This window comes from Helianthus annuus, chromosome 5 (genome assembly GCF_002127325.2).
Source record: "Helianthus annuus cultivar XRQ/B chromosome 5, HanXRQr2.0-SUNRISE, whole genome shotgun sequence".
Taxonomy (NCBI): Eukaryota; Viridiplantae; Streptophyta; class Magnoliopsida; order Asterales; family Asteraceae; genus Helianthus; species Helianthus annuus.
Genome location: NC_035437.2, coordinates 70,840,540 through 70,866,545, shown reverse-complemented (window position 1 = coordinate 70,866,545; position 26,006 = coordinate 70,840,540). Strand labels below are relative to the sequence as shown.

The 26,006-nt window shown below is 33.5% G+C and overlaps 2 long non-coding RNA genes across 2 annotated transcripts; both read right to left on the bottom strand.

Annotated features, from left to right (window-relative positions):
* Nucleotides 1-1,480: 1,480 nt before the first annotated feature.
* On the bottom strand, nucleotides 1,481-2,585 carry LOC118492348. The gene is made up of 3 exons (XR_004893289.1): nucleotides 2,268-2,585; nucleotides 2,113-2,175; nucleotides 1,481-1,539 (listed from the first exon to the last, which is right to left on the bottom strand). It is a non-coding gene; the product is annotated as an uncharacterized LOC118492348 (long non-coding RNA).
* A 20,563-nt stretch (nucleotides 2,586-23,148) lies between these two features.
* Nucleotides 23,149-23,464, bottom strand: LOC110938741. The gene is made up of 3 exons (XR_002591643.2): nucleotides 23,406-23,464; nucleotides 23,263-23,331; nucleotides 23,149-23,174 (listed from the first exon to the last, which is right to left on the bottom strand). It is a non-coding gene; the product is annotated as an uncharacterized LOC110938741 (long non-coding RNA).
* Nucleotides 23,465-26,006: the final 2,542 nt, after the last annotated feature.

Here is a 26,006-nt window from a genome sequence, read left to right as displayed (position 1 = left end):
CACCACCGGACCAAGCTTTTTAATTGTATCATTTTTATGATACATTACAGCTGGTATCATCTTCTGTGTTGGATTTGTTCTTTGGTATGTATCATGCGCATAAACCAACTGATTGATTTACAAGTTAGTTTTTGTTATTATGTTTGATAAAAAACAATAAATATAAATCATTTTTAGATAACTACAACATACCACTAGATATGTTATCGGTCCGATGTAATGTGCTGCTCTAGATTGGAACCAGCTTGTTGTCTTTCTGTTCAAGCAGTCGATCACGTAGCTGCACCAGTCAACATCCTTAATATCTACATCAGGTTGCAATGTTGTAAGGAATTTCATGTTGACGTTGCCACCGTGTGTGAGCTCTGCCATTATTGAGTTGAACATTACAAGAAAGTTCAGTTGAAATAGCCTTCCACTCTCCTTCTGTTCTTTCACAACATGAATAATATGATGCATTTTTGGCAGTTCATCATCAATTTTAAATTGATTTCTAAACTCTGCAACAACTGGATCACTCATTGATGGTTTAGTCAACTCCTTAACCTTCACTTTACCCATTGGTATACCAAGAACTTCTTGTACTAGGTTAGGTGTTATCACTACATTATGTGTACCTAGATTCAGTGTGTTGATTGTAGGTTCATAATTGTTAGCGAGCCAGTATCCCAGATCAGTTGGTATTTTTGTTATATCAAAGTTCTTCATGCTTTCAAATCCCATGTTATCTACTTCTGCTTTCTGTTCGTCAGATAACACTTGCATGAATTGAGCAAGGTTTTTTGGGCTGTTCCTGATTCTAATTCTTTTTTTCTTATCAAATTCCTTGAAAAGTGTTGATCGTATAGGTTCAACGTTTGTGGCAACAGCTTTTAGTGCTGTTTTTTGTTTCTTTTCCGGTTGTTCGAAGTCACTGTCTGATGAGCCTGCAAGTAATTTCAGAAGAAACATAGTAACCAGCACAAGTTATAAAGTGTACTATATATTAAAAAACAATAACCAGTACCATTTTGATCATTTAATACATAATAAACCATGATTTTTATAATTCAAAACATCATTGTTACATAAGGTTCAGAAAAACATGATCATAATACATAACAGCATTGATAACATTAGAAAACTAAAACAAACAACATAAACATGATGATCATAGCAGGAGCTGGCTAGATTGCTACTTCCTTCCAAAATTCTTGACTGAGATTATAGGTTTTTCCTCATCTTCTTCATGTTTAGGTTGTAGGATGGGGATCTTTTGTTTTTCATCATCTTCTTCTTTTTTGGGTTGTACAACTGAGATTTCAGGTTTCTCATCAATCTCTTCTTTTATGGGATCTGAAGGTTCACCACCAGAAGTAGGATGATTGGTATAGTTTGGCCCCCAGATTGCTACTTCATTCCAAAATTTCGGACTCATATAATATTCCTTTTTTGTTGGTCTTACAACTTTTAGTGGAATGGGATGCAAAGGTCCATTATCAAAAGTAGGGATTGGTTCTCCTGGTTGTACAATTTGTAGTGGTTTGGGATTGTACAGCTCTGTTTTCACACACAAAAAAGCAACTGAAACTTATATTACTTATCTCCTGAATTTAAAAGTAGCACAGTCGGTAAACCAGCACAGATTTGGAACCCAAAAAAACCACTTGTGCTAGTTTCTTCTAAAACACTAAAGTATCACAGACGGTAAACCAACTAGAATTTGTGCTAGTTTACTAGAAAACACTAAACCCTTTGTGCTAGTTTCTTTTAAAGCAATAAACTAGCACAGATAGTAAACTAGCACAGATAGTAAACCAGCACATATTTGGAACCCAAAAAACCAACTAGAACTTTGTGCTAGTTTCTTAAAAAACACTAAACTAGCACGGAAGTTAAACCAGCACCGATTTCAAAACCAGAAAACCAACCACAACTTTGTGCTAGATATTTCTAAAACACTAAACTAGCACATAGGTTAAACCAGCACATAAAATAAACCTGCACAAAAAATAAACCAGCACTATTTCATTAAAACACAACGATGGATCTGTTTTATAAAATGCAGAACATGAATCAGTTTAGACATATTAAAACCCTAGAAATCTGTTCGTTTACAGATCCTTAACAAACCTTCGAAATCGTCATCAGGTTTTGTTTCTTTATGCTTCTGGCTTCTTGTAGATCTCTTAGAACCTGTGTAATCGATTTGATTTCGAAGAAACTTAGAAAAACCGTACAAAATTGAAACGAATACACCAAAATGCAAAAAAAAAAATGGAACGTACTCTCTGAATCCATCGTTGATGCTGTTTTTGTTGTTGTTTGTTCGATTTTCGTCTCTCTTATTGTCGATTTTAGGGGACGTTTCTTAGCCATTGGGAAGTTTTGAGAGAGAGTGAAGAAGAACTGTTTTGAATCGTCAATAACTGCTTTCCTTTTTGTCCAGTACTATTTTTTTGTTTATGGCGAAAATACCCCCGCGCGTTTTAATTGTTTACTTATCTAGTTTAATATTAGGGATTTAATCTGGTCCATTGGTTGTTTAAAAACATGGTGTAGATTGCTTCTTAGGCAACTTAGGCAAAATAGGCTTCTTAGGGGAACCGCCCCCTATATATATATATATATATATATATATATATATATATATATATATATATATATATATATATATATATATATATATATATAGGGAGCCGCTAGAATGAGAACCACCTCGAGTTGTAAGAACCGCGAGAACTACACCCCACGGAGCGCCGTTCGCCGCGATTTTTTTTTACAAGTAGATGTGTGCATTATAAACACGGCCGTAAAAAATCACGGCGAACGGCGCTCCGTGGGGTGTACTTTTTTACACCTCAAGTTTGGTGAAAAAAAAAAAGAAAAAAGAAAAAAAATTAAAAAACACCAAACTTGAGGTGTAAAAAAGTACACCCCACGGAGCGCCGTTCGCCGTGATTTTTTACGGCCGTGTTTATAATGCACACATCTACTTGTAAAAAAAAAATCGCGGCGAACGGCGCTCCGTGGGGTGTAGTTCTCGCGGTTCTTACAACTCGGGGTGGTTCTCATTCTAGCAGCCCCCTATATATATATATATATATATATGATTCGGTTCAATTAAGAACCACCATTAGTTGTGAGAATCATGAGAACGTTTACTCTCGTGCAAGTTGGGCGACAACTTTTTGCAAAACGTAGATGAAAATATTATAAACATATCAGTAAGAATAAAAGAAGCTGATGTAATTTTTTTACGGCGATGTAAATATTTTTACATTACCAATAAAACTGTTTTACATCTAATGTAAATTCTTGCATGTGACATTTTTTTCGCTATAAGAAGTGTTTTTTTTTAAGATTTTTGAGAAAGTTATTTTTTTGAAAAAACCTTATTGAAGATGTAGTTATGGTGATTTTCACAACTAAGGTGGTTCTTATTTTTCCATTTCCATATATATATATATATATATATATATATATATATATATATATATATTTATATATATATATATATGATAAGGATCCGTTAGGAACCACCCTTTATCGCGAGAACCGCGAGAACCATTGTGAACACATGGCAAAGTTGTAATTAAGTGACATATAATAAAAAACACGTGTTCCTGTTGTTTCCAGCCCCAGTTCACTATCGTCTATTACAAACTAGGGTTTCATTGGAGATCTTGCATAATCGATGACGGCGACCTACGACGGTGACTGATCTCTCCAATTTCACGGCGGCGACATCTACATTTTACAGCGGATTCACTGGGGATACTGATTACGGTGTTGGGGATATTGATTACGGCTACAAATGCCTTCGTCTGACTCATCTCGTGTTGGAGTTGAACCTAACGCACCTGATGATCATCATACAACAACTTCTGCATATAATCGACATCCCGATGCTGGTTTTGGCGGCCCATCTGATGTCAATCCCATTTCTATCATCAATCCAGATGAAAGTTGCAATCTTGTGCTTACAACAGTTCCAAGTCGACACACCCTTCATGGATTTGAAATACATACGCTTGATTCCATGTCTACATCAGGCAATGTAGGCAATGTTGTATTATCATCCGGGACTACTACTATACCTGATCACTCGTTATCAATTGACACCACATCGACTGGAAACACCGTATCGACTGGTACAGCAACCTACAAGCACAGAACAACAACACTTACAGTTCCTTCGGTTTGAAACTAAAGGTATTTTATATCTATTTTATATAAATTGTGACCCATTCAGTGATATACTTGTTTGCAGCATGTTCACAAACGTTTTATGTTGTAAATGATGATTACTCAATATTATATGCACATGTGCATTGTTTTAACTGCATCATATTACAAATTATGCATCATATTACAAATTATGCATCATATTACAAATTATGTTACATTACAAATTTATGCACATGTGCATTATGATTAAAAAATAACTTATGACATCATACATTAACTGACAATGCACATGTGCATATTAATTACAATTCTACTACTCATATGTGCATCCTGTTGACCGTTTTTTCATTTATTAATTATTATTTATTTCTCACAGGAACAATTACAGCTGCCATACATGCTACACTTAACGGCACCCCGTATTGGATACCTGAGGTTGATGTTAAATACCTTCCTGTTATAAACAGTACATTTACCCATTGGGAAGATATTGTCACGATGTATAATACGTAGGCTACACAATCCGGAATTTCTACTCGTATCGGCACATCAAAGAACAAAAAATATCATGACAATCCTACTATGAACATCCGCAGTCATAGATATATATTATGTTCAAGAGAAGGACAACCATAGATCACAGAATCTGACCCAATGCTCCATCCAAGAATGCTCCAACCATGTATGATAAATCCAAGAAACAACACCGACGAAGCCGATACACAATTTCCCTGTGCCATGCGCGTATCAAAGTGAGTTATGATCGTGCTACTGAACAATACAAAATATAAGATTTCATCGCCGCACACAACCATTTCATCGCCGCACACAACTTGGATTTGAAGAGCAACAGTTCATCCACAAAGTTAGCCTTAACAAAATAGGCCCAACTGTTGCACATAACATCCAAGTATAACTTAAAGGCGGGCCTCATAATGTTCGTGGCACGACAAAAGACTTCAAAAATTGCTCTAGAGATATACGTGCATTCATTGGTGAACGCGATGCAGACATTATCTTACATACCATGAGATCTCGAGTTACCAATCTTAAAGATTTCTCTTTTGATTGTGTCATAGTTGATAATGAGTTGCGATCGTTCTTTTGGGCTAATTTCGTATCATTGCGAAATTATGAGGCTTTTGGTGATGTGTGTGCATTTGACGCTACGTATGACACCAACAAGTAAGATACTATACTTTTCAGCATGTGAAATTATTAATAATTTTTTAACATCATATGTTTTATTTACAGGTACAAAATGATTTTTGTGCCATTCACCGGAGTTGATCATCACAAGAAATGTGTTATCTTTGGCGCTGGTATGTTATACGATGAGACTATAGAGTCATATACGTGGTTACTAAACACCTTTCTGGCTGCACACAAGAAACAACCAATATTTGTTATCACTGACCGAGATGCATCAATGAAACAAGCTGTATCAACCGTTTTCACAAACTCTATACATCGTTTATGCATGTGGCACATAATGATAAAACTTCCGTCCAAGGTAAACACTCTATTTTAATATTAACACGATTCCAATTAAACCATATAATATGATTAAATAATTCAAATTATTATTATTCTCGTATCCTTATTTACAGATTTCAAATGACATCCTTGATAATACTACTCTTCGTTCATCAATACATAAGCTGGTATGGAATTTATTCATCACACCACAAACATTCGAAGAAATATGGCATGTATTAATGGACGAGTATCATCTAAACAACCATCCTTGGCTGTGTGAGATGTTTGCTATATGGCATGAATGGGTCCCGTGTCATTTCAGAGAGATACTGATGTGTTGTTTGATGAAGACTACATCAAGATGCGAGAGCTCAAATGCGCGTTTTAAAGTTAACTCGTCGGAAACTAACACATTAGTTCAATTTCTAATGTGTTTCGATACCAGTATTGATGCTCAGCGGCACACACAACGAGATCTCGAATTTAAAAGCGACATGTCGAACCCTCGCTTATCCACTGATCTTCGTATAGAGGCACAGGCGTCCGAAATATACACATGGTCCATGTTTCTTGAAGTTCGAAAAGAAAAATACATGGGCATGTTCCATTGCATGCCAATTGAACGTCCTGGATCGACCGATGTAAAAAATTACACTGTTCGTCACTGCAAATCAAACATGTCTTATGTCAATGAATTCGAGGTATGTTCTTACTATCCAATATGTTTTAATATTCAATATACACAACATAATATTTATATATTAATATTTTTTAAATATTACAATTAGTGCATATTACCCTCAATACAGCTATTTATACAACTAATATAACTGTTTGTCTGATTATCTTGTTATGCACATGTGCATGGATCAACCAATGTATTTGTGCAAGTTACCCTAAATATACCATTAATGCATGTTACTCTCAATATAACTATTATAACTGTTTGTCTAATTATTTTGTTTTTTATACACATATGCATGTATCAAACATTGTATTTGATTCACTTGTTCTATCATACACAATAACACCTATTCACCTGTGCATATTACCCTTCATGTATACACTATTTTTACAATATATGTTGTGCACATGTGCAGGTGTCACTCAATGTACCTGAACAAACAGTAAGATGTACATGTCTTGGGTTCACTCGTATTGGATACCTATGACGACATGTATTCTGTATATTCCGTTACAACCAAATCGAACGAATACCGTCCCACTACATCATTCCACGTTGGAAACGAGATGCGCTCCTGTCAGTTGTGCATAGCATATCTAATATGTATTCAACCGACAACAGCGAGTTTGCTATCATCAACAATGAAATAATGGATTTAGTCACCCAATGCACAAACCGACTCAGACGCAATCCTGATCATTTACGTTCATTGTCTTCTGAAATCAAACGCATCAGAAACCGCATTTTCGAATCGTTCCCATGTGATCCTCAGCCTCGTTCCGTCCAAAAAGCTGCAAACATCAGTGACATATTAAACATACCTGCAACTCTAAGCACAAGTGTCCATCCTCCTCAAGGTATTAGAAACAAAGGTTGTGGGACCAAAAAACAATGGACCGGCCCCGGTGGTCAACAAATTAAAGATAAAGGAAAGCAAGCTGGTAAACAACAAAAAGCCGTCCGTTTATGCAATAAATGCAACAAGTACGTATTTAACCATGATTCATGCAACTGCGAGAAAATCAAGGCTGCCAAACTTGCTGCACGAGCAGCTAGACGTGCCGCTGCTATTGCCGCTGGACTACCCGCCCTGTCTGATTCTGGTTCTGATGATATTGACGTTGATCTTGATTTCTTCTGATTATGGTGCATCAAAAGACCATGCCTGCATGAAAAAACCGTCTGAACCTGAACAAACAACTCTTAGGCGTGTATTTGTGAAAACTCGTGAACCTGAGCACACTCTTAGGCGTTCAACCAGACGTTGTAAATTATCCAACCCAACTCGTGATCTTTGATGTATCTATTATATATGGCAACCTATTATTTACTGCAACTTATTATTATTGACATGAATTACTGAGGACTTTCATTAGTTTCTTATTATGTTTGTTATTTGAAAATGCGTAAAATTTGATTACTATGTTTTTAACTGACTATTTATGCGTCTTTCATATATTCATTATTACACTCTTAATGTGTTTAATATTTATTGAAACAAAAAAAATAATAATAATAAACAAAAAATGCACGTGTGCATATATGATTTACATTTTGATATGTTCTACACATTCACGAACATATCCTGATGTAATACTTTACATACTATATCACGTGTACGTTCTATCACTTTATACAACAAATGTTCGTTTTGTCGCATTATGCACATGTGCATACCCAACAAATACATTACATACCATATATATAAAAAACAAAAAAAAAACGCTTTAACACTTCATTCACCTGTGCATACCCAACATTTCATTTACTAAACAACATAATATAACAAATATTACCAATCATACCTATTTGTAACATATTATATCAAACACCCAATTAACAATTAATATCATTCCTTAACAACCATATTTGACTTTTAATCATCACCATGCACGTGTGCATATCAAATCAACCATATCAGAGTCCAATTATCAACTAAGTATCAACTGATGTAAACCAAACATAACACGTGAAATAATAAAACATAAAACGTCTAACCATGCACATGCGCATATCAAATCAACCATAACACAATCCAATTATCAACTAAGTAATTATCAACTAAGTACCAACTGATATCAACCCGCATCACAACAACTATCCACGTCCAACCAAGCAAAAACATAAAACGTCTAACCAAACAAAAACATAAAATGTGAAATAAGTTGTAACCTACACACACAACCTATATTTTCTGATCAGTTTTCCACTTGCTAAGCATCTTCCAACATTCATCTTGTTTCAACGCCTCTTCGTTTAACATCTTCCGCACCCTTTCATCTTTCATTCCATGTATTGTCTCCTTTGCGAGCTCCATAATGGTTCCTTTATATACGTTTGCATCTGGCAACAGCAGCTTTGTCGCTCTTTTCATCCTCAAATTTTTAGCCGCATCTTCTGAATATCTTTATTGGTACTAAAATCGCATTCAAAGCTAACATCACTACCTTTATACATTTCCATGTGTCGCATCGCGAACACACCGCAGTCGTTAAAATTGTCAGTCGTTTCCCATCCCAGCCTCTTTCTCGTTACATTTGCGTTCACCATGCGTGATGCCGTTGGATGTCCGGCATCTTTCAAATACCCAACAATGTAATGTTTCTGTAATGCATATATACATTGTCATAAATCAAAATATAACACTAAATATAAAATACATACGTACCATTTTAGAAGGCGGCCCTAAATACCTAAAACTCTTTCCTTTTCCTGATGTCATCTTGTAAAACGCGAGGCTCTCATGAATATTATCAACCACTTCAACCGTTGCGTTATCCAAATCAAAACAAATCAAGTAGAAATGTTTTTTTCAATCATGGGTACGATTATAATGTTGAAATCTCTCAACTTCAACAGTTCGTTGTCACACTCAACCACCTCTTTTAGATGCGATGTTATTGTTGCAAAACCCTTTTTTCTGTTTGTTTCGTTTTTAGCATAAACTCCGGCTGCACATATTACATCAATACATGTCATGCACAAATAATACTTAATTTATTCACAATTGGGTTTTAATCATAAACTATGACACACTTACGATTGTGGTGGTATAGCGCCATAACCTCCTTTTCCCTGACAGACTTTCTTTCTTCTCTATATAGTTCAACTGTGTCGCCCAACAATCTATTACATTTTGTGAAATCCACTTTCCTTCTTCGAGTGTGTTTATCAAAAATGCTCTGGTTGACATTCCATGTTGAGTTTCAAATACATAGGTGCTGCATACATTACATACATTTCATTAATTTTCTTTTTTTTATATACACATGTGCATCAAACACATTATGCATTATAAGCAATATTTATAATAATATAATTCATGTGACATATGGTGTCCATATGTCATAATGCATAATTGTGTATGCACATGTGCATCAACCAACAATAATAATATGAATCATAATAATAATAACAACATTAATAGTATTAGTAATAATAGTTATAATGCATATGTAATCTTACTTGAACGTCAACTTTATCTCCTTCATCTCATGTTCAATGTCTATCTCCTCATCATCATTCTTTTTATTACGTTCTCCCCTATAACATAAGTTTGTAGTTCAGTTTGTCATAATGTCAATACAAAACATGTAATAAAACTATAACATTCGTAATTATACATACCCACGTTTATCGTCCATAACCGTCAACAGATACTGCCATATCATTTTTTTCATCATCATTCAACGGTTCATTCATTTCAATAACAATCCCATGCACACTTGATTCAACTTTTGGATCTGGTGAGCTCTGTGAACTTTGTTATAACAACATGATACTTGCTATCGAGTAATCAAATTCTTTTTTATCATGCGATTTTCCCTTCACTTGTCCCTTAACGACACCTTTATCCGCATCTGCCAACGTATCTGCCAACTTACCCGCACCTTCCATCTTAAACGTATCATCAGCAAATTTAGCTAACTCTATATCTTTATCATTTTTCATTAATCCTTCTACACAACCCGTCACGGTATCCACTTTGTCCTTTTCATTACCATCAACCGTACCCGTAATAATTATCAAATTTGTCATTTTGTGTTCGCCTCTAAACACCTTATCATACTGTCTAACAAACTCTATGACATTCTCATTTTTTGGATATTTTGAACAAGCTTCATCCAACTTTTTAACTAGCAATGCTTTCGTCCTCAATGTATCATCCATTAATCGTTTGATTGAACCCATATATTCCTGATTATGAACACATATAAATGTAATAAAACTAATATGTGCAATTGAAATATCATTTTTTATATGCATTACATGTTATGCATTATTTGTATTAATTATGCACACGTGCATTATATAAAACTAGTATAATTATTAACTTTAACGCTAACACCAAACCATTGTGCACGTGTGCATAAATTCTTTTTTATATGTGCATTAACTTTATTTTAACCATTCTTTATTACATAACATTTGCATCCACCTTTTTTTTACTACTGATGCACATTTGTGTTTTTCATAAATAATTAATTATTATAACCAAATATGCACATGTGCATTTTTCATACATAACATTAATCTGTTCATCACAATTTATGCACATATTATACAAACAACATAAATATTTTTTCAAAAAAATACTCATTAACATTTGACTTATGTATAACTAACATAAATGTTACATTATTATCATCAATTATGCACCTAATTATGCACATGTGCATTTTCTAAGAAATTAACATTAGTGTACACACTTATAGTATACTAATGAATAAATAATACATACCTCGAATGAAACGGACTGATTTTCGCCATCACATATATCATCATTTTCAGCCATCTTCTTGTATCCCTTCCCGCCAATATCTCTTACATCATTATCTCTGCCATGTTCCACCGTTTCATCCATATCGTTTGCAACTTTATCCTCAACATACCCTTCCCGTAACACGCCTTTTTCCAAACCCACCATTTTTTATCTCATACTTTTGCCTCCTGCTCAACATATCTTTTGTCCAGAATGATAATGGACTCATTGTGCGGATCGAATTGATATCTCCACATACGGTTCGGTCCACATAAATTAGCTGCATATGTGCATTATAACATACGTGACAAACTTTCTTTTAAACAAAATGATAATAATACAAGAAAAAAATAAAATAAAAAAGGTACCATGTTATATAATAAACTAAATAATTTATAGAATTTACAAACCTAACAATTAACTTACCACCAGAATTGTGAGCGCCCCATTAAAATATATTGATATATTATCCCGTTGCCACCCATCCTTGCTAATTTTGATCATGTCGCAGATATATTTGCACCAATTCACGTCTTCCACAGCGATATCTTCACCCAAACATTTGAGAAACTCGGTTTCGCATGTCCCGTCCTTCTTTGTCTCCACCATCGTGTTCATGAATAACGCCAAAAAGTCGTATTTGAAGAATATTCCGTCTTCATCTTGATTATCTATTATTCTTTCGACTATCCTGCTTGGTGTACTTGCACGCCCTTCATACAACTGGGTCCACTTAGCGTATGTCCCACATTTTTTGTCCCCGTCCTGTTCTTCTTCTTCATCTTGTTCCTCATTATGTTCCTTTGTTTCTTCCATCTTTTCGTCTTTCTTTGTTTTGTCCTTCTTTTTCACTTTCTTTTTCTCTTTCCGTTGATAGTTCAAAACAACCCCGCTATTCTTTAACCCCAACAACCCACCATCCTCGTCCACCTTTATGTTACCAGCATCCAATTTAATGACCATCTCTTTCCCTCTAAACTTATCCACCACAAAATGCGACAATTTTGATGGCAAGCTGTCCGTTTTAAGATTCAAAATACTACCAAACCCCATTTTTTAACTACAACCTTCTGTTTTTTAGACATTGCGTTCAACCCCATCAACATTTGATGTGGCGACAAACATGTCTGTATAGATCTCCAGTTGGCATTTCTACCAATTTTTTTGCATTATGTCCCTTTAACAATTTTTTTACTCCTTGTCTGTTTTGCGATTGTTTTAACATTTGGTGATGTTGATTTTTTTCTAGTTTCTTAACTCTCTTTGACGATATCCCTCCTTTCATTGAACCTGTTAATTAATAAAATCTAATCAATTAAATACAATGCCTAGATCAATGCAACAGTGCAAACACTATCACACTATCAGAAAACAATCAAAATTAGATTCCTAAATCAATGAAGCATCTATTCTATACTTTCATACTTCACACAACTCTTAACAAAATACTAGTAACACTATACATCACAAAAGCCTCCACTTCACTAATTTTTTTCATAAAGATAAAATATAGCAAAACCAAAACATCTACTGATCAATCAACTAGTTGTCCCTTTTTCTACTAGCTTAATCATTTAAACTTTCAGATTTCAGTTACAATTCAATCAATAACATAAACTAACAATCAATTACATTTCATAAACAACTAATTCAACTACTAATTCAAATCCATAACATCTAAATCACAAATGCAACACAAATCCTAATCAAATTATATGCACATGTGCAAACACAATATCACAGTCAATTACAGTTCATAAACAAACACGAATCCAATAGATTTCATTAATGTTCATAACCTAACCCTAACTAATAAACACAAATTCAATAACATACCGAAATCAGAACATTTACTCGTAATCGAGTAAATTATATGCACATGTGCAAACACAATAACACATGTTATGATATGTTCTTACATACTAATGCACATGTGCATCTTAAAATTTAATTAAAAAAATTACATAACACATACCATCAAGAATAGTGTTATCTGCCTTATTGACATCCTTGTCACTATTGTCTTTTAATAACCTTCTATTCTTTGTCGTGCGAACTTCAACAACACCTTCATTTGTTGTTTCCCCTTGTTTCCGCTTGTTAATCATCCTATTAGTGCCCTTGTGCACATCCTTCATAATTTTTTGCACACCTGCATTTGTAAACTTAACATGTTTATACAAATTATACTATCAACCAAAAAAAACATTAATACAATGAAGCAAATGTGCATAAAAACATATTTAATTATCGATCAATCAAAATAATTAATATAAATAATCAACATGATATAACCTTTTTGTTTATTATTCATATTACCTTTTGTTGTGACTGTTGCGTATGCATCCGTGTCCGCGTCGGGCATCTTTGAGTGTCTGCGTCGGGCATCTTTGACGATCCTTCATCTCTTGATTTTAATACAAATGTGACCTTCTTCAATTTTTTCTCCGATTTTTTTTCCATTGCTGATATACAATTGACATATTGAAAAATGTGAAATACCTTAATAACTGTTAAATACTTTAATAACATAATATGACAGATTACGGACGTGTGCATACTAACATATTTTGCAAAAATATGCACATGTGCATATATGTATATGTATGTATATATACACAACAACAACTTATTAACATATGTTAACATAAAATGCACATGTGCATACTATGTATTACAACAACATACAAATATAATACATTATTAACATTACAAACTATGCACATGTGCATATATAATACCAAACATTACCTTAATAACATATTCTAATAAACTTATGACGTCAACCTAGGCACACGTGCATACCACTATATCACACAATAAAACACGATTTCCGAATCAACAATATGTAAACGAAGCAACAACATGCAAACAAGTCAACAATATGCAAACGACGTGATATACCTATGTTACAATGCATATTATGCACAAGTGCATACATATAAATGAATCAAAACTATATTATGCTACAAAATATAAACATATTTTATTACATTATGCATGTGTGCATAACTATAGCTATGCAATTATAAATATGCACATGTGCATACATATAAATATTACATAACACATACCAAATCAAATATGAATCAACCAAAACTACAGTCGGCTACAAAAATCTACTTGAACAATCACATATTTATGAATCGACTATTATCGTATACAGATTCAAAATTTTGTATAACTACCACACTATCATATATTTATGAATCGACTATTATCATATACGACTATTATCATATACGGATTTAAATTTTGTATGAACTTTCAGATTTTCAAATCGATGCAACTGAGAATCGGTATTAACTTACAATTTTATACGACTTATGTTCTTCGGCTAATTCCTCTTCGTGTAACAAACCTCACCGATTATGATCGACTTTCCCTAATTTCGATTCGAATATGGTCGTTTTGCCCTAATTTCGAGTAGACGATTAATGTGCGGCTGACGATTGCACTAGCGACGATGATCGTAGGTCGAATGTTGATGATGAACGGCTGAATTTGTGATCGTCGGTGAACATCGGACTTGAATCGGACTTGATTTTGTGAGGTTTTTTGGGAGAATTAACTGATTGTGGAAATTTTGTGTTTGGATATGACAGTTATCAGACACGAGGTGTATTATGGAACGTAATTAATATCAATTTTCAAGTCCATATCGTATAAGCGGGTTTTTTTATAATTTTTTCGGTTATTTACAAATTTCCCACCCGTTCACATTGGTTCTCGCGGTTCTCACAATAAAAGGGGTTCTCGCATGAACCCTACCCTATATATATATATATATAGGGTAGGGTTCATGCGAGAACCCCTTTTATTGCGAGAACCGCGAGAACCAATGTGAACACAAAAAAAAAACCTAAAAAAGTCCTAAAAACCCACAATTTTTTTTAATATTTTTCTAATAAAAATCGCTATATTTTGTTACAAAAAAAAAACGTTGTTTTTTTTCGAGTAACAGTTATGGATGCACATGTGCATATGTATCATTTCTTGAACAAATTCCATAATATATTATGAATCGACTATTATCGTATACAGATTCAAAATTTTGTATAACTACCACACTATCATATATTTATGAATCGACTATTATCATATACGACTATTATCATATACGGATTTAAATTTTGTATGAACTTTCAGATTTTCAAATCGATGCAACTGAGAATCGGTATTAACTTACAATTTTATACGACTTATGTTCTTCGGCTAATTCCTCTTCGTGTAACAAACCTCACCGATTATGATCGACTTTCCCTAATTTCGATTCGAATATGGTCGTTTTGCCCTAATTTCGAGTAGACGATTAATGTGCGGCTGACGATTGCACTAGCGACGATGATCGTAGGTCGAATGTTGATGATGAACGGCTGAATTTGTGATCGTCGGTGAACATCGGACTTGAATCGGACTTGATTTTGTGAGGTTTTTTGGGAGAATTAACTGATTGTGGAAATTTTGTGTTTGGATATGACAGTTATCAGACACGAGGTGTATTATGGAACGTAATTAATATCAATTTTCAAGTCCATATCGTATAAGCGGGTTTTTTTATAATTTTTTCGGTTATTTACAAATTTCCCACCCGTTCACATTGGTTCTCGCGGTTCTCACAATAAAAGGGGTTCTCGCATGAACCCTACCCTATATATATATATATATAGGGTAGGGTTCATGCGAGAACCCCTTTTATTGCGAGAACCGCGAGAACCAATGTGAACACAAAAAAAAAACCTAAAAAAGTCCTAAAAACCCACAATTTTTTTTTAATATTTTTCTAATAAAAATCGCTATATTTTGTTACAAAAAAAAAACGTTGTTTTTTTTCGAGTAACAGTTATGGATGCACATGTGCATATGTATCATTTCTTGAACAAATTCCATAATATATTACAAGTAGTAGAAAAATGCACTTTCATTTACACTATCGTATGTAATACACTGCTTTTTACATTACCAATATTAGAAATGCACATGTGCATCTATATGTATCAACATGAAATAAGGTGTTTTGTTACAAAAATTTTGTGATTTTAAATGATGAAGTAGGCCCATATACATGTGTTTTGGTTAGTTATATTTAGTGGTTGATGGTTTAATTATATTTATCACTTTATGATGTAATATGTTGTTTGACTGGTATAAAGGGTGTTGATGTACATATAATAAAGTGAAATATTGGTAATAGTATTATATTATGTATGGTAAAAAGCAATGGTATTGTATTACGGATGGTAGGAGGTAATGGTAGTGTAGTATGGATGGTATGATAGATGAAAGGGAATGTGTATTCAAAGTGGTGTACTAAAACACGTTATAATATGTTTATATATATAGATGCACATGTGCATTTATAGTGTTGTTAATGTTATAACAAGTTCATACATATAGATGCACATGTGCATTTCTATTATTGTTAACGTAAAAAGTAGTGTATTATGAATGGTAGTCTAAATGAAAGTGCAATTGTCTGATATTTGTAATGAATTACGGAATTTGTCAAAGAAATGATATAAATGCACATGTGCCTGGATAACTGTTACTCGCATTTTTTTAATTTTTTTATTAGTGACGAAATATAGCGATTTTTCCAAAAAAAATAGTAAAAAAAAATTGGGGTGTTTTTTAGGTATTTTTTGGTTGTGTTCACATTGGTTCTCGCGGTTCTCGCAATAAAGGGTGGTTCCTAACGGATCCTTCCCCTATATATATATATATATATATATATATATATATATAGAGAGAGAGAGAGATAGTTAATTACTGTTTTCGTCACTGTGGTTTCTCAAAAATCACTATTTCAGTCCATTAGTTTAGAAATTGTGATTTCAGTCCCTGTGGTTTCACTTTCGTAACCATTTCAGTCCACCTTGTAACCATTTCAGTCCCTGTACTAACAGAATAAATGAATTGAAAAGGTTACAAAAGTGAAACCACAGGGACTGAATTGGTTACGAAAGTGAAACCACAGGGACTGAAATCGCAATTTTTAAACTAATGGACTAAAATAGTGATTTTTGACAAACCCTTGGGACGAAAACAATAATTAACTCTCTCTCTCTCTCTCTATATATACATATATATATATATATATATATATATATAACCTAACAAAATATGGTCATTATTAAGTCTAAGAAATCCTTTTGAAAGGTCTAGTTCTCATGATTCTCATATTCAAGGTCGTTCTTATTTTACTCTCTCTTTCTCCGTCTCTCTCACTCTATCTCACACACTCTCTCTCTCTCTCTCTCTCTCTATATATATATATATATATATATACACACACACACACTAGGAGGATGTCGGCGCGATGCGACGAGAGCGACACATCGTAGTGCGGTATTCATTTAGTGTTCTTATTCATATGATATTTATAGTAGCATTGTTGTGATATATATATATATATATATATATATATAGGGGAAGGTTCATTTGAGAAGAAAATTTTATTGAGAAGAAAAAGAATAAAAGGGTACAATTGTAAAACATTAAATATTTTTTTCTCATCTCATTTATTATTGTGTTTGACTAATTAATTAGTCATTAAGACTATAATCATCCACACTAAATATTTTTGCCTACACACATCAAAAGTTATCCTACACATCTCGAAATTTATCCTACACATATTGAAATTTATCCTACACAACTCGTAATTTATCCTACACGCCTCGTATTTATCCTACACTATAAATGAATTTTTATTTTTATTTTTTGTGAAAAATATATATCTGAAAAATAAGTTACAAATTTAATATAGTTAGTTATTAAAGATGAAACTACCAATTAATGATGTATGTAAGTTTACTAATATACCCTTATAGTTACATTAAGTACAAATATTAAATGAAGTCTAATGAAGCATTCCTATTGGTTGAAATTTCTTCTTTTTTCTTCTTACAAAGAATTTCTTCTCATTTGAACTCTCCACTATATATATATATATATATAACGAAATAATTGGGTAATCCTCTTCATTGTGTTGTGTATGGTTCGGTTAATTCGATTATTATCCACAACCGAAGCCAAAACCAAAGTCATCGGTTAGTGTATTTTATTAACCAATCGGTTTTCAGTTAATCACTTCGGTTTATTCGGTTAGATTGACGATTTTCAGTTTGGTTCATTTAATTCATTTAATAGTAAAAACCAAATTTGAGCTAAAACATTTGCTGAAATCGAGATATGAAATATGAAATATATAAACTAAAGGTATAAAAGCTAGAGATATATGAAAATATTATTCGGTTCGGTTCAGCTAATTTTGGTTAAATGAGAGTACAAAAAGATTGATAACCGGTTTTTAGTTAATTTGGTTTTCGTATTTCAGTTAATTCAGTTTTCTATTGATTTCGGTTCGGTTTTGTGTGTTTCCGGCTTGATTTAGGTTAACGATTTAGTTATTGCTCACCGATAACCGGTTTTCGTTAAAAACTAACAGGTGCGCGCGCGATGCGTCGGGAAACACAGACATTGTCATGATGTGAAGTGTTCGGTTGATTAGATTATTATCCTCAACCAAAGTCGAGGTCATCGATTAGTCTATTTTATTAATCAATCCATTTTCAGTTAATCGGTTTGATTTATTTAGTTAGATTGACAATGTTTGGTTTGATTTAGTTAATTTCGGTTAATAGCTAAAACCAAACTTCGGCTAAAACTTTTGATTAGAAATACATGAAATTTAGATATAAATACATGAAATGGATGTATCGATACATGAAATGAAGGTATAAATACATAAAATAGGAGTATAAATACGAAATACACGAACTTAAAGCATAAAAGCTAGAAATATATGAAAATATGAATGGTTCGGTTCAGTTAATTTTGGTTAAATGAGGGTACAAAAAAATAGATAACCGTTTTTGGTTAATTCAGGTTTTGATTAATCAGTTTTCGGTTAACTCGAGTTTTGGTTGATTTCGGTTCGGTTTCAGTTAACGATTTAGTTATTATTCACCCTTAGACACTGTTAATTATGTAACAGAATAAATGGGTGGAGTTAAACCAGTGGACTAAAATGGCAACGTTTGAAACTATTTGCACTAAAATGGCATCGTTTCAAATCTTTGGACTAAACTGCATAATGACTCAAACCACATGGACTAAAATGACATTTAACTCTTTTTTTAATTACAGCATAAAAACGAGCATTTTATTCTCTTTAAATTGAGTATAGTCTTGCTATTGGTTTTATTTTTTTATATTACATGATTAACAAAACTTTTAGCCAAATTAGTTTTGGCTATTAACTGAAATTAATTAAACCGAACCAAAAACCGTCAATCTATGTGAATAAACCGAACTGATTAACCAAAAATCAAGTGTTTAATAAAATATACTAACTGATAACTTTGGTTTTGACTTCGGTTGAGGAGAATAACTCAACCGACCGAACCATACATACCTTGACAGTGTCTGTTTTCACGACTCATCACAGGGATACCCTTATAGTATACTACTACTTATTTCCGAAACAAACATTATTTACCCTTATATATACATATATATCAAATTAATTAGCTCATAGACCATCTAAATATGGAAAATTTATAAAAAAATACACAAAAAAAACTTAATTGTGAGCTAATTATCTAATGCCCTCATCACATATATATTGCTTTCTGTAATATTATTACTTAAACTTGTGTTCACCTCATTAAAATAGGTTACGAGTTTACGCATATTTAGTAATTGATTCGGTTTCGCTTAAGGATATTAATCGAAACAATCGAACCATGCACGTCTTAGTAGTGTTTATGTTTTTCGTACCCTCACGCGGACACTCTTATAATATTCTACTACTTATTTCTGAAACAATATTATTTACCCATATATATTAAATTTAATTCGCACATAGACCATCTAAATATGGAAATATATAGAAAAGAACACAAAAAGAACCTTGATTGTGAGCTAGTTATCTAATGCCATCATCACATACATATTGTGGTCTGTAATATCATTACTTATATCATACGTAATGAGGCGTGAAAGGGATTGATAACGCCCATAACACCGCCTTCGTGGGCGTTATAAGGGCGTAAAGGGGGAGGGGCGTTTCCAGTATAACGCCCAATGAGTAGAAAAGTGAAAAGTAATGATTCAAATAGCATTAAGGAGCGTTAACTAACATTTTTATGAAAATACGTTATAATGCTGAAATGACGAAAAATACCCTTTAGAATGCATTAACCATTGCGAGTGGCTTTAAATTTGTCTTTCACCTCATTAAAATAAGTTACGAGATTACACATTTTCAGTATTTGATTTGAGATTGATTAATAAATGAGCGAATGCTTATTGATTTTAGAATTTTCTTTTATAGCTTTGTTGGGTTTTTTTTTTTTTTAAAAAAAAACTGTTCAAATTGGATTTTAGTAAATGTAAATCCATCTAAACCCCCAAGAAGAAATCAAATTAGATTTTTGTGAATGTAAATCCATTTAAACCCCCAAGGAAGAAAAAAACAAATTTTTTTGGTAACTGAAACATTCTCTGGCAACCTGAATCCGTGCCCAAGGAATTAACCTAGTTCTGGATTGAGTTTTGTGTTCATTCTCTGTACTTTGGATAATTTAATTGTTCTTCTGCGGCTATGAGATAAAACTAATCTCTCCACACATGCCCACGAGAATGTAATCAGCCTAACGGTTAGAAGAAACAACAAGAAGATAGGTTAAAATTGCAGTCACCAAACACACGCATATCGACAAACTTTTCATGAACCACATGAGTGTTCATTAGTTAATTAATTAAATATATATAAAAGACTACAGAAATATTATATATTTGATATGAAACTTTCAGGGCCGGTTTGAGAATTCGTGTACCCTGTTCGAGCTTGAAAAAAATGTGCTCTTAACCCTTAACGAAATTGGGTATTAGGCTCACTAAAGGTCTAAACCTAATGCCAAAAGGGTTAATAACTAATCTAAACATAAGAATAATTTTGTAAGGGGGGCCTATGTTGGTGTTTGTATGGGTGTACCCTACTAAAAAATATTTTACATATACATATCGAGTTTTTTTCATAAAAAATGTGCCCCTCGAAACATCAGGCCCTGGCCGGTGATCCTCCCCGCCCACCCCTAGGGTCGGCCATGGAAACTTTTATCGTCCAAATTAACATCTTGTATACATAAATTGGAGTTAAATGCCATTTTAGTCCCTATGGTTTAGGCCTTTTTGTCAATTCAGTACAAAGGTTTCATTTTTCACATGTGGGTCTAAAAAAGGTTTCACCGTTACCATTTTAATCTCCTAGGTTAAATTTATCCATTTTTTTGTTACCGAGAAGGCCAATTCGATCATTTTATATGTAGATCGGTTAACTAGAAGAACAATTCGGCCATATAAAATGACCGAATTGGCCTTCTCATTAGCAAAAAAAAGGATTAATTTAACCCGGTAGACTAAAATGGCAACTGTGAAACCTTTTTGGACCCACAGGCACTACTACAAAAATTATTTCTTTGAGAGTTCAAAACATTGATTTTGAGCAGTTTTCAGTAGATTTAGGAACGCCCAAACAATAGTGGCTGGAAAAAACAAAGGACTCATTCTGAGCGTTTATTAACTTTCCCATATTGTACATAAAACGCCTAAAAAGAGCCCTAAGAAGCCTGCTCAAAACTGCCCAAAATAACATGGAAATGCCCAAAAAAACCTTCCATAAATCACTCTAAATAAATCCCAAAACGCCCAAAAAGACTTTCCTAAAAGGTTGAGTTACTTGAACCATAAACGCTAAAAAAAACCCTTTAAAATGCCCAAAAAAAATCTTTTTACAATGCTCCCCTGTTGAATGCCAAAAATTTCTCAATAAATGCAGCCACCCAAAAATATGTAAAAAACAAAGACAAATGCATATAAATGAAACCAAAATTACATTAAACATCCAAACGAGTTTCTTCAACAAACCTGAACAGATATATCCCAAACATGTTTGATAGCGGACATATCTTACAAAAATTGTTCAAACACAATACTATTTCTTGGTGGTATCATTAAACACTTCTCTGAAAAACCGAGTCATGATGTTCTTAACCAACTCATCGATTTCCGCTTCAGTGACATCTCTTGTGTCGTTCCAAATTTGAAAAAACAAGTAAACAAAATGAGATTGATTCAAACATGTAGAATTGATTCAAAATATGTAAATTAAATACAACACTTACCTTTTTTCGGAAAATCATATTGCTTTTCGAGAACAAAGTTGAACATGTTTCTTATTACCAAATATCCACACTCCCAAGAGCCATGTTGTTGCATACACTACATTGAATCAAACGAAAATGCATTAATAAAATAATCTTTTAATTTTATAAAATACAAAATATATATGGATAACATACCTTTGCCATCTTCCATGTAAATTGACTTCCAAAGGTAGTTTCAATTGCTTTTGTTAGAGGATAAAGATTTTTATTCTTCTCGGCTCTAATCAACACTGAATCCAAAATCCAACCTTTCCGGTCCGAAGGGGACACAATAAACAACACCCAATGACCACTTCAAAAAAGTAATTAAGCTATAGTCATTATAAAAGATCAATAATAAAATTAAAAAAATAAAAATAACACGTTAAAATACAATAATATACATTACCCGTAGAAAAATGGAGCGAGAAAATACTTTTTGTCCTTGTGAAGTTTGTAGACCTCGACTAAGTGTTCTTTAACACTTGCCAGATTCTTCTCACATTCTTTCCCGGTGATGTATTGGGTATTGAAGTAGGCAACACGAGTTTTTCCTTTTGTGTTCTCTTTCTTTGACCGCATGTGATTATATAAAAACCTAATCTCAAGAAAATAAACAGAATGTTAAAATACTTAACCATATTTAAAAATAAAATATAGATGTCAGAGATGATGATAATTATAATATCCCAGTAGGACACTTAAGTTGAATGCTCATCTCGCCGCCATAGTGTTTTCTTAATCGTTCGGCCAACGATTTTATACTTTTAGGGCGCAAATGTTCGATATTCCACAAGGCCTCTTGTATTCTTTTTTGTTCCTTTGACATCGTTGAAGCATGAGTTTGTTCAACAGGTTCCGAAAACTACATTATTTAACAAACAAATTTTCATAAAAATGGTAGTTAGATATACGTACACAAACATATATAGCATATTTGAGTTTTCGATTACCATCATATCCAGTTCTTCTGATCCGTCAACGTCATGTTCAGTTGAAACATCATGCGGGCCAAATAGAAACTACATAATTATAAACATACTATTAGTTGATTGATTTTATTACCTCATCAATCTAAATGTTAGTACATGATTACCTCATCGCTAACATTTTCGACCATTGTCATATCAATTTGATGATTTTCATGAATTTGATATTCTTCAGTGACATCCTCAAACTATAAAAGCAAATGAAATTGTTATCAAATAAAACAAAAATAATCTACATAATATACTACCCGAACGCGAGTAACCCGACCCGAGACCCAAACAAGACTCCTAACCTCTGGTGAATAACATGTGTTTTCATGAGCTGGTTGTATCATGGTTGGAATATGATGAGTTGCCTCTATGTTTGAAAGCTACAGTTTAACAAACATATTAGAAGGTAAGACTAAAAGAAAGTAATATATAATTCATACATTAAACAACCTTTATAGAAGAAAGTGGCCACTGAATGAAATGACCAATGGCATCACCATAATCTTCAAGTTCCTCGTAGCATGAAAGTTCAGGAAGCGACGTTTTCTTGTATTCGAGATATATTTCAATTACTTCGATTTTCACATAACCATCAGCCATTGGCCCGTTATGTATAATCCTAGTTGAATTAGGATGAAGATATGCTGTACCAACTATTTTTTTTTCTTTTGGAAAGATGCATGTATAACAACTCACAAAAGGTGGGTTCCTACAAAACTATTTTACATTTTTAAAACAATCCCATCATCATTCCAAAAATTGTTTGATGCAATTGATAACACTGACTTGCATATACCTAGTTCCTCTCAACAACAAGTCATAGAGAGTATACTTCAATAAGTGACTACGACAAGTTCAGAAATCATTGTTATCCCACAAGCAGAGGAGGCAACACATCTTGTGTCTCAAGAGACACTTGCAGGTTTTTCAAGTGAGGCAGCTGCTATAATTCTCCAGACAATAGTCTCATAATTGGACAGTAGTTACATAACTAAGACCTCCTTGAATGCAATAACTGATGAGACTACAAAATCTAACCGTCGTATAACTTGGAAGTTCGCAGTACTAAGAAAAAGGGGCACTTGGTTTAAAACCAAGTTTAACCACCTCTGGTGGGAACTCAGATGATCCTATTAAGTTAGGTTATGGGTTAAACTATCCAAAATTTATGGAGAGAGTAACCAAGTTGGAATCTACAATTGATGAAATCAAAGACATGATGGTTATCTTGGTATAAAACTCAAAACCTCCACCATCAAATGCAGATGTTGCAAAAGAAATTTGGGTGCATGCACAGATGTACCTTCACCTTCAAAAGTAAGCTGCATAAGAAAAACAAAACTTGCAAACGGATTTAATACAAAAAATGGTGGATGCTCAGTACAAAGACACTCAAGCAGAGGTTAAGGCCATCAAAGAATGTATCCATGAAAACATTGGTTCAACTCTAATTCTTCCTATATATCATGATGGTGTCAAAAAGGGGGAGAAAGATATCATGAGCAAGCTTCCACCTCTTGTCAAGAAAGCTGGAAAAAGGCCTGACATTGTTGTTGCCGAAAGGGCTAGGCAAGAAGAAATTGCAAAGGCAATTGAAAATGAGAAGATGGGAGACACGAGGGAAGCAAATATGCAGATAACACTGCAATAGATTATTGAAATGATGAAAATCCACGATAATCAAGGATCTTCAACAGAGGTTCCAGAAAGCACTGCATCAACTACCTTCCAAACGACTTTCACTTCTATCCAAACATCTGTTATCAAAACCACTGCTTCCATAACCCAAACAACTATTGGCGCTACAAAAGTGACAACAGATGTTACAACAACACTACCACCACCACCAACACATAAATCCCATAAAGGACTTCTCATCCACAAGAGAGAACCATCAACAAAACTTCCATAACCACCAACCAAAACACCAATACTTCAAACAAGAACCAGGAGAATAAAATTTATTGGCCAACATGATGATGAAGAAACTCTAGATGCATCACCTATCAAAATTACCACCACTACAACTTTATCCATTACGTCTCAACCATCTACAACAACCACCGCAGCTTTAACCATTACATCTCTACCAACAAAACCACCTATCACCATTCTTGACCCATTAGAGTTAGAGAATGTATCAAAAGAAATACAATCTTTCTACTCTACAACTGACATCAGCCAACTTACCTCTCCATCCCTCAAAAGATATTCAAAGCCTAAAAATGTACAAGAGTATCTGGACCTAAAGATCATATAGGCTGAAAAATAACTGCTGTTAAAAGCAAGGGTAAAAGTGATAAGGATGCCCAATAAATTCTATCTACAGAATTCAAAAAAATTGAAAAACTAGAAGATTTTGCCAAAGTTGCCAGCCAAAAGGCTTTACAAGGGCTAGCAAACAACCTTGAGCTTTAAAAATATTTAAGGTGTCACACCCCGACCACGTAAAACAACAAAACGTGGCGGAAACATCGGGGAGTGTTGTAACAGAATCATTGTTTCACAACCATGGATCAAATAGTTTTGTGTTATTGAATTATTAAACTCAATGTTTTGGTTCAATTTAGATAAATACAAATAATTGTTTCTCAGTTTTAAAGTCGCTAAGGCACGAGTCCATCCTATATGAGTGTGCATCCTAGCAATCGACATCATTCAACAATACCTGAAACATATGTGAAAACAAAGTCAGCAAAGAAATGCTGGCGAGTATA